The sequence below is a fragment of the Hyalella azteca genome, unplaced genomic scaffold (genome assembly GCF_000764305.2).
Source record: "Hyalella azteca isolate HAZT.00-mixed unplaced genomic scaffold, Hazt_2.0.2 contig11943, whole genome shotgun sequence".
NCBI lineage: Eukaryota > Metazoa > Arthropoda > Malacostraca > Amphipoda > Hyalellidae > Hyalella > Hyalella azteca.
The window spans coordinates 46,100-57,721 of NW_025941917.1; the positions used below are offsets into that span (position 1 = coordinate 46,100).

At 37.9% G+C, this 11,622-nt stretch overlaps 1 long non-coding RNA gene across 1 annotated transcript; it reads left to right on the top strand.

Annotated features, from left to right (window-relative positions):
• The first annotated feature begins 29 nt into the window (after window positions 1-29).
• Window positions 30-4,225, top strand: LOC108665188. Its single transcript, XR_001930422.2, has 2 exons — window positions 30-1,233; window positions 2,341-4,225. It is a non-coding gene; the product is annotated as an uncharacterized LOC108665188 (long non-coding RNA).
• The last annotated feature ends 7,397 nt before the right edge of the window (window positions 4,226-11,622 follow it).

An 11,622-nucleotide genomic window follows, 5' to 3' on the forward strand; every position in this document is an offset into this window, starting at 1 on the left:
ATTTTATTTAGAATAAATTTTTTATGTGCGTTTTTACTTCTTTCTATTTCATTTTGTGCATCTCTCTATTCAGTTTTTTGTTAGTTAGTTGTGTTTCCTCGTAATTTCAAATTTGAAATTTTGTTTTTCTAAACCTGATTCATTTCCTTACGCTATCGTTGCTCTTTGATTATTTATACACTTCCACATATCCCTATTTTCATCCTCTTCCCTAACTTCTTATTCATTGTCTGTTTAATTTTCATTCTTCTTTCAAATTATTGACGCGCACATTTTCAGTTATCATCAAAATTCTCCATTATTTGTTGCAAAATGTTTGTCTATTTTACTTTTTTTTGGTCTTCAATGTAAAAGCTTCCTTGTATCGTTAGATATTTTTGAATAAAATTTCGCTTTTAAATCAGGTAATGGTTAGCAAATTCATACGACATCCAGCTCGAGCTTACACAGAGTGTGCATGCCTGACTGAACCTTCTCACTGATTGCTATTCCTTGTATCTGTAGCTCTGCAAACATTTTTGTTTATGAATTATTTTCAGGCAATGACGTTTTAATTTGTTTTGTATTCAGTTTTGCTACCATTTTTATTTTGTTCGCGTATTACACATTGAATACACGCTAACAGTAAATGAATGATATATAAGACGCTGGCTGTAATGCGGTGTATCTGTAGACCATTTAGTTTAGTGCACGTTATAAGTAATATTTTTAAGTAATGTTGTAGTTCCTTATTAGTATGATCGACACATCTGAAGATATCAGTCCCAAGTTTGTTTTGCCATCCTCTTTACTAGATTTTTTTATTTTTTTGATTGATTTTTTTCCAAACAAGTGATGGATGCAGTTACTTTCATAACACTAATAGTTAACCTTGAACTGCTATCTGAATCATCAGATTTTATGATTTAGTCACATAGTGATGCATGACATTCTTTTTAGACGTCGTGCTTTAATAGTGCGGCTTTCGTCAGATTTATATTTTGATACTTACATACTTTTAGTTCTTGAATTTGCAAGTTTTTACTCATCTCGCACACATTTTTAGTTTAATTTTGTTTGTATTTGAGTATTTTGTTAATGCTTGTTGCTTGCGGCCGAGAATAACCGTTAACGGAAAGACATGCACATGAGCCTGTTTGACTAACATTCTCGTACACCTGCATCCTCGCAGAATTTATCCGCATGATGACGGCCAAGTGAAGAGTTTGCTGCTCTTCTTCTTTGCACTACTGGGTAATGAGGACTGCAGTCGTAAGCTAAATGCAATGAATTCCATGAATCAATTTACTGTGGAGGTCTTAAATGAAAATTTTGATCATAACCTCGTGCGAAATCCAGTCCGTGGGCCTTTGGAAGCCTTTCCAGGGCACAAGGAAATAAATTCATGTTAACCCTTCACCGTAATTCGTGCCATTTATTACGGTTCAAATTTCTTTTAATAAAATCATTTTTAGCTACGTTAATTCACTTCAACCTCAATGTATGGGGAAGACATTTTGCAAATAATTACTTTTCTTAAATGAAAAATAGATCTGAAATAACACCCAAAATTTTTCTGCAATGCAATATACTTCTTGATCGTAATGTTAACTTTAAACAAACTATATATTTACGTACGTTCAGTAAATAAAGGGGCTTCCATTCGCCCGCGCAGCTGTGGTTTCCAAGTGGGATCAGTAATAATAGATCGATTAGTTGAAATTGTATTTCATTTATCTTAGTATGTGATCAATACAATAAGAAATTTCGAAATAATTAAAAGTACTTAAGAGTAACGTCATATTTCGTGCACTCGGTACACGTGAATATGACGGAAACATGCCTTGTGACTCACTGAAGGCTTGAGCTTGTTTGGTCACCATCATTTATGCTAGGTTTACAAACAATACGCGTTTAATTGTGGCCCAGTCATCCCTATTTGCAGTAGGCATAAAAAACGAAGGACCAGAACGTCTGATTTTACTGAAGTCTTAATGCAATAAATAGAGTATTTTCACTTTTTAATTATTTACCACTTCAGGCGTTTCTTCTCGGCAGTTTACTTTTATATTGTACATTAGCAGCTACTGTTTGTTGCACGGATTTTTTTTTTTGCATTTGAGCTGCACTCACTCATTAAATTTTATTTTTGCTTGAAATAATGGCTTTTTGTGTCATGACTTTTTATCTAATGTGTGTTTGCCTGTGTGAAAAGTTTGATGTAATATTAGGTTAACCATTGGTTAATTATTGAATCTTTTTTGTGATAGATTTGAAACAAAAGAAACTCGTATAGTGAATGTATCATGTTGCCCGATATTGTGTTCACCGCGCTTATCAGTTCCTCTTTGTTTTTTGCAGAGTTCGTGACAATGATGACCTCCAAGTGAAGTGCTCGCCTTGTCTTATTTAAATACTATATCAACTATTATTATCATGATTATTATTATTCTGCTGTCATTACTATTGTTACTATCATTTCTACCGCTGTTAGTCAATCGAAAGTCAATAAGGAAAATAATTGGGTTCACATTACTGGCGCAGCAAGGAACGATGCAGTACCTGATGATAAGTTGTATGGTCACCCAAACTTCCGCCTTCGCTCACCATAGTTGTCACCATGATTTTTTGAGAAGGGTATATTGGTCAACATTATCCTAAAATGTCTGCCTGATCACCTGTGACGGCACTTAGAATCTGGGAAATAAATTCAATGTTCAATTGAACAAACAGTTGACACTATGGACAGAGGGTCTAAAATAGAAGGCACATGCATTGTGGGGGCGGAAGAGGTGATGGTGCGATGGTTGAACACATTGGCCTGATTGTATTTAGGTTCCCACCATTATTGTGTCTCATGATCATGGCTGGTTATTCTTCACGTCACCAATAAGCACTCACTATTGAACTCGGACGAATTACTAACTTTAATGCTGATCTTGTCCGTCGTTATTCTTGCTATGTTTTGTGGTCTGATATTTGCGCGGTTCTGGTTTCTTTGGTGGTACTTGCCTTATAGTTTTGTAGCTCTAGTTCTTTCAACCTTGCTAATGTGGGATTGATTGCTCTTCATAAACTTCTTCAAGAATTAATTCTGTAAGAATTTCATAAGTAATCTAAAAGCTTGTAATAAAGTTCCATTCGATTCTGTGAGTCTGAATGAATTTCTTCGCATTTTCGATTAACTACTGAGTTCCCCATTGTACAATTTAATTTTCGTTCTCTTAGGTAGCATTGTAGTTAATATCTCGGGGATATTGCACTAATAATATTATTGTCATTGGCTGTAAATCATCTTTAATATACGGAGCTCTTTAAAACCTAATAAATCCTTTAATGTTGAACTGAAGAAGTAGCATGAGCAAGTTATTCTCTTCGTAGACACATAGCGTTGGTATATGAGCAGAGGCATCGGGTTGTCACCTCGAAAATTGGTCAAATTCCAGAGGTGTAGGTAAGTTTCTACTTCTACTGTTGCTCCATCTCTACTTTTATTGATAGAAGTACATTTCCCTCACCCACTCCTATCAAGTAGATTTAGTTTTCTACACGCCCATCGAACAGCGAGAGGTTTGAACCGTTGTCTCACTCTTGCTGTGGCTGCCAAACCAGCTTGGCTTTCTTGACTCATCACGAGCGCACTTACTAGCCAAAACTTCCATATTCTTCGAATTTGGCCCTATTAAATTCCACCGGTGAAGATGTCCATATTCCTTCGCTGCTATGCGAGTGTATACAAGTCACGTTTATTTCTAAGCGCTTTGCTTCACCAGCCAATATGGCCGTTGAGACTGTAAGAGACTGAAGCCCTTTGATTTGCAGTGTTTTTTGGAGGGGGAAGAGCAAAGACCTGTTAGCTTATCCGGCTGCAGTTGACCGCCTTAGGGATTGTTGTAATGCCGTCAGGCTTTTAGCACTGCAGTCGTGTTCTCTGCACAATGGTGACGTGAGTTGGTACGATAATACCGGGTGCACGACTCGAGTTTTAACGGTGATACTGGGTACACACGAGTCTGTACACGGTGGTACCGTGAACACGACGTGGGCCTCAGTCTTTTACCGTCTTTGACGATGCGAATTTAAATGTTCAAATATCTCGAGACGCTGCATTGAGTGTCGCTACATGTTTTCTGTTTTGCTAAATCACTGATATAATAAATATTTGTCCTGAAATTTCTCTGTGAGAACATCCAAAGCCTCGACCGTATCATGTATAGTGAGATAACATTTTCTTTAAAACATTACCTTTATTCGAATTTGAAATATTTAGTAAAAACTTGATAATGCTAAAATATAAAGCAAAATGTAATCGTAATTTTAGAATAAAGCTGTAGGAGACTTTGGTACGACATTATTGATGTGAGTGTTGTAGAGAAGCGCTTCAAGTCTCAATTGTAACTATTGTGATCAAGATTCAGCTTCTAATTACGGTATAGTTTCCACTGTAATTTAGACCCGCGTTTACTTGATTATTTAAAGTCAGACGGCGATGGTAGTCTTCCTTGATCAGTTCTTTCTCGTCATGTCGACATCGCTCTGCAGTCGAAACTTTTGCCGCATCTTCTCGAATTGTGTGCTGGAATCCTGTCTGGTAGAACTTTTAGAGGTGACTGTTAGGTGGTTGATTTATATTCCATTAGCTTCCTTTATATTGAAGTAGATTTGAGTATCATAAATATGTTCTAAAAATGTATTGTTTTAATTACCTTCTCTTTTGATCTTAGTTTGGGGGTAAACTTTTTTCCGTTAGCGCTTCGGATGTTACTCATAACCTCGGTTCGGCTTAGTTGGCTTTCGCTGTTGTGTTCGACTAAAAAAAAGCGTGTCCCTATCAAGGTTCTACCTCACACAGCTTTCCCAATCCCGGCCCCAGAGTCTGCTAGTTTCCTTATAGCGGATCTTGGCGACATCTACCCAAATTTGTAATTGTCAACTTGACGTTGAATGCGCACCTCTTTTATGATATTTGCCTAGTAATGAAATCTTTAGTGTGGAATGTACTTATCCTTGGGTCTATTAATACTACTACAACTACTAATATACTACTACTAGAAGTGCACCGTTTCTACTGCTCTATAACTACTATTAGTCTAGTATCTCGGAGCTGTCTACTGTTCTACATGGCGTGTGATGTCCTTCAGCCCCGATAAGCTCTTCTACTAAGTGCTCTCACATAGATATGCTGTCGTCGTTGTTATATATATCTTTACGTCAGATATTGTATACACTTTTTTAAGTTACTTGATCAGCGCCGGTTTCCATGTGTGTTGTGTGGCTTGTGTTTCATGATATTGCTTCGTTCACATTGGCTTTTTTGGTCTTATCTTTCATCTCCATGATGATGCCGACGCGCGTTCGTGGGAAGTTGCTTGATCTAAGCAGTTGCCTGCGCTCGGCTTCAACGTAGATTTTGTTGATAGACTTGCTATCGGAATTTGGGGACTTGCCTTGATTCGTTCTGAGAGGAAAAATTCTATCCTGTTGGCTTTCTTTTGAGCTTTTCTTCGATGAGCGCCTTATTTGAACCCCGAAATTTTATTATTATTATAGACACGCTGCTGGTGAAAATTTTATTAGCGCGATACTTTATAGTAACAATATTATTGATGCAAATGATGGTCGTGATGATGATTGTAATGATGACTATAGATGATGTTTTCTATTGTTACGGTTAGTGTTCTTTTTTCTCTTTTTGTGCGAAACGCTACCATACATTCCTTGCTGTAAAGGCGCTACTGCGACCGTACGATCGATTTTCTATTAATCTCCCATTTATTTCTTTATGAAGATAAGGATGAAAGACGTTTATCGTAAATAACATACACGGTCACTGAAAGGTCGACGTGACTTCTGTAGTGAATTACAACGAAAGAAACCCTTCTGAGTTTTTTTTTTTTTTTGTCAATCATCTCTTGCATTTTAGAAGTGGAAATTTTTCGGTTGAGATTGGCAAAATACTTGTAATATGTAACACTTGCAAACAAAATTATTGGCTTTATTCTATTGGCAGATGTTACAATGCACCTTGGAAGATCGTTGAATAAAGTTTGGACCTATTTTGCGTTTCTTGTTTACCACCAAAGTCGGCTGTTTAAAGTTTACGAGAAAAGAATCGTAATTAGTCGCAGTTGTAGCCGATTATCTCATAATCGTTTGCTGAATAAGTTATTTTGTAATGAAAGTGAATTTTCGGTGGTGCCAAGGAAGACTCCACCAAACCATTAATCTTGGCGAGAGCTTTATAAAAAAATCGTAATTGAAGGAAATTGAAAAATAAAATAGAAAATTAGCTAGCTTCAATCGGTGTCGCCTGAAATACGTTTCTTAGGAGCACGCTCATTGAAATGCGTAGTTAATAGTATACAGTTACGAAAATTAAGTTTCTTCTCAAGTTTGTACATTTGCACCTCTGATTGAGGCAAATCAGTGAGCTTTGTCAATCGAATACTTGAATTATTCAACTAGGTGATCACTCTTGAACATTTCTAAGATTTTCTCGTAGGTCACACTTAATCACCCTGGAACGAATATATGGCAGTGACACATCCCGGCAAATCATATTGTTCAACCTCAACTTTTCCTCACATTTACAAATATTCAGATTGTATTTTCTCGTTCTTTATTTTATTAAAATGTAATTCTTCACCTTACATAGTTGAAGAACCATTTACCAAGTCTCGCTCTTAGTTTGAAAGTTATTACACATCTTGCTCTCGACTGCTCTTCTCCCTCGCCCACAGCTCTTGGATGTCATCGTTGAGCAGTAGCACACTCAGAAAAATAGATCGTTATTATCCAAATAATGAAACACTTTATGCTCGTTGGATGAATACGCCTCTTTACCTAACATAACTAGGTCAGGATGTCCCGCAAAAGTGCAAAGAATGCATTGCTATTTGGACAAAATTTCACCCATTTCTGAGAGTGTCATAACCGCACATTTTTTCCTCAATTGTGTAGCATTGAGCATGCGAAGGCTTGGTGTATAAATAGCTCACGTCCACTAATGAATGCGTCATGTTCAAATAATTACGCATTTTCTATACGTACGTCTGATACGCTCTTGTACCAGGCCAAACTATGTCACGATGACCTACGTATGTGTGAAAAGTGCGTAGTTTTTTGGACAAGGTCTCACCAATTCTCAGAGTGATTACTTCAATTTAATCTAATTTTCAGTATCTTCCGTCAAAATCAATTCGCTATTTGCATTTCACAGCATTTACCTTGCCGTTGTCTTATATTTTTCGCATGAGTTTAGAGAAAATTTAATCGTGAAATATAGACATTACTTATTAGTGTCTGAGTAGATGAATGAAGGATTTCCTTCTTAATTGCCGAGGTCACTGCTGAAATTGATAATAAATAACTAATCAGTGTGATATTGTGTTTTCTTCAGCCTTTTCATTAGAATGTTCAAACAAAAGACGAGTAGCCAAAACTTAAATCATTTGTTCTAATGGCTTCGGACTCATATAGGTTCATCGGAAGTTAGAATAATCAAATTAGTGCGAGAAAACGCATCGAAGATTATAGATGATTAAGGCATTTATATGCTTGATACTAATTCTCATGAAACAGTTAAATATAACCAACGCAAACTCATCTTGTATTAAATCGATCAATGCGTGTCGCATCGAAAACCACCAGCCACGTATTAAAATTCCTTGCTATAACTGCGAGATTCTGGCTGCAGATTTTAAAATTGCAAAGCTTGAGTGATAGATTAATGGATGAACCAGTGCAGCCATTCTATCATTTCATTTATAAAAGCTGCGTTCTTTAATAGTTAATTAATAATTTTATTCCTATAGATTGTAGGCCACTCACCGAATTCGAGTCTTCACCGAGTGGTTAGACGGGTCGCCTGCCGAAGACCACCACTGCCCAGGATGTAATGGACCATCATGATTCCTGTCTTCCGGAACGTAGCCTTCAGCATTTCTGGACAATCATATCTAGGCCGTGCGTCGTACCAGCCCTCGGTCGAACGGCCACTCATCTAAGGACGGTAATTTTTGGAACAAAACTATGCTATCTGAAACCTAACCTCAGATGCGGTGAACGTAAAATTACGAAATTTAATAATGCCCGGAAGTCATATTCGATCCGCGGCCTGGTGGTGCACGGCAGGTTTTATGCAAGGCCGGAGAATGACAAAGCAGAGTGGTTCACGGCTGATTGGTTGATGTCCGGAGAGATCCAAGGCGTTCGATTCAGGGCTTATTGGTGCACAAAATTGGTGGTGAACGGCTGCGCTCCTGGTAAGACTCTGGTCGTCGCTCCACATGGAAGAAAACCAAAGCAGCGCAGCTCGACTTCATCCTAACGACTCATCGCGGCGCAGAGAGCTCTAAATTTCCTCATCTGCGAAAAAGACATGCATGTTTAAGACAACGATGAGCGTAAGTTTGTCCTAATAGCTATGCACTCTTTATCCGTGTGTGGGTCATCGATACCCAGTTTGGCCCGAAAAAAATACCCATCAGTGACGTGCAGAAAATGTGTCATTATTTGGACAATATGACTCAGTCATATTAATATATGACTCGGTTATTAATAACGTTGCTGACCCATTAGAGAACACAACAGACAACATAGGTTCAGACAAGTTATTATCTTGCGGTCGGCCCAAACTCAGTATAAGGTTGGTGGGGAATAGAGGCAGTGAGCGCAGTCAAGTTAAAATATTTGTAACTTCAACTAAATTATATCAATAAATGTTTGGAGTTTTCATCGTGTATATGTTGCGGCTGCAATTTGAAGAGAGAAAGCGCAGCAAGTGTTTGGCCATAAGTCAAGCAATTGAAACTGGAATTTTTTGGTAATTTCTTCACTCTATCCTAAATTCTGCACTAAAATTCAATACATTCAGTCCGACAACCGAAAAAAAAAACAAATAAAAGATGACTACGATATCGCCGTAATCCTGCACCCTTGGTATCCTTGGTATTTGTTTCGGACGTAGCAGTCCCAGGCCACGATGGATCGGAAAGTATTTGTAAACAATTAGCGTTCGAGCTGTCCTAGTGTAATTAACACTACTGATGCGCTTACATATTCTGTTTGTCTCGAGTACATATTCGTTTATTGCCTATCCTGATAGCGGTGATCAATAGCCTGATTTTTGATAAGTCAGTTTATATTTTAGGTTAGTTCCATGACCATCGTGCTCCACCAAAACTGTTTTATTGTCGTACTCTGGACCTGCCAGGACCAATGTTTCGTAGTGCCCAGCCTCCACGTAATGAGAATAAAAAGCCTATTTTGTCTGCCGTAATCCACACCCTGACATGTTACGGCGCTCGAGACTAACATGGTCGGGAACATGAGACCTTACGTCACGCTTCGTTACACGAAGGATCGGATCACACTTCGTCTCCCCACGTCACCAGCAGTTCAGGTATCCTGCCGTCACGCCCGTCATTCCTGTCACCCTCCGTCAGGCGCTGGTCAAATATCCTATCTTGCGTGTGCACTCACATGAATAAGTGAAACTTTGTCTAGATTGCGATGATGTAGTTTTTCTCTTGTTTGGGTCAGCCTGGCCCGGTTTTGCCCAGTAGAAGCTAGGGCGTCCGTTCTCTGCTCGTGCTGTGAGTAAGAAAGTGCGTCACTATTTGGGCAATGTAACCCATTCATTTGTTTGAGTGTGCAGGGCAGCGGCGTGACGCAGCTCATTCTCGCCCAAGGTTAAGCTGAGCGTGTGCAATATGATAGCCGTTATAGCTGCCATTATAATATTTACTTCCTATATAAGTCGTTTACTGACCCAAATCATAGCTGGCGTCACGTGAACCACGCACAAGGAAGCAGGTATTTGTACGAACCTCAGTCGAAACTTTTATTTGACGGCAGAGCTTCGCTTCACTTTCATTAATTGGCAGGTTCCATTTAAGAAGAAGTTTCGGGAGTTTTGATTATAGTGTGAGAATTGAAGCACCGTTTCTTCAAGTATCGTCAGCGGATGAAATAATAAGCTTGGCTTGGTGTTTCAATATATCTGCTGACTGATCCGGAAGTGAATGGATTCGAAATTCCGGTGTTAAATTATATTTTGAGAGGTAGAAGGTAATATTGCTTCTAATTGTGGAACTGTGTCACGTCATTGAATGCTTCAAGTTATGATATGAACTGATGTGTTGTGATGAAAGCCATAACGAAGCTATATATCACAAAGCTATATATCACAACAGAAGTTAGTTGGTGACACTCCATCAAAACAAACAGAAAGTGATGATACTTGCAACACTCGTAGGTGACGTTGCAGTTGAATTGATGATAAGGCCAGCCTATTATTTTTATTATTGGTAAGCGTGGTCCGTTGTCACCTTGCATATATGCCATGTTTGTTGTAATTCTGGTTCCTCGATTGAAGCCGAGAATAGAATAGTTCAACTCAATCAGTTTCTAAATTGTTGAAAAATTTTTAACTGGGTTTTTACTTTTTTCTAATGTAGAACGGGTTGCGCTGGAGATACTGGCAGCCACTAGTTTCTGCCATCATTGGTTCAAGCAATCAGTATGAACATTGACAGCAACTAGAGAGTCCCTCACTCTGTTAAGTATTGCATCTGTTCCTGTTACCTATTATTTAATAATTTCAAGCAATCAGTATGAATATTGACAGCAACTAGAGAGGCCCTCATTCTGTTAAGTATTGCATATGTTTTTGTTACCTACTATTTAATAATGTGCAGGATGATTCAAGTAAACTTGCTGATTTAATAGCTTAATTTAAAAGAACTAGTGAAGATATCATTACAATATAAATTTTATTCAAAAAGACATTACCTGAAATTTAGGGTCATTTATTTTTAAAGATGACACTGGACTAATGACGGCCCCTGTAGTCAATACATTCAGTTAGTCGATTTTTGAAGTTCCGTTCAACTCGCTGAAGCATATTGACAGGTAAATCATTGGTTGACCTTATATCCTTGAGAGGTGACCTTCTTTGGTCGGCCTGATCCCTCGATTTGGTTCATTGTGATTTTTTATGGTGTTATCTTAAATAAATTATTTACAATGACTGTCCAAGGACCCTACCTCATTTGAAGAACAACATACGCCAAGCAATCGCCAACATACCCGTCTTTATGCTGCAGCGAGTTGAATGGAACTTTAAAAACCGACCCAATGAATGCATTGACAATGGGGGCCGTCATTTGTCCGATGTCATCTTAGAAACGTGTGAATAGTATAAAATATCAGGTAATTTCTTTTGCAATAAAATTCTATTGTAAAGATATCTTTATTATTTATTTTTGTATTGAACTTTTAAATCAGGAAGTTTCCGTGAATCACATTGTTTATTGACTGCGAACATTTGACTGAGGTAAAGCTGAGGAAGCGGAGTACGTATTACAGAAAAAGGAATATTCCATCTACAATTCGTACAGACACGAGAAATATTCGCGTTTTGGAGAAATTTTCAGCCAAATGAGACAATCACGCAAAATGCCACAATCGTGACAACAATTTTATTCTTTTTTTCTTTGACATTAACTTCTTCGTTTCATAGACAGCATTAGTTCGGCATTGAATTTTTACCTGAATATATAAACATAAGACATACGACTCAACTTCAATGAATGTACACTCCATGAGATCAGAATATTTTTTGCCCTTTTCTGAATGCAG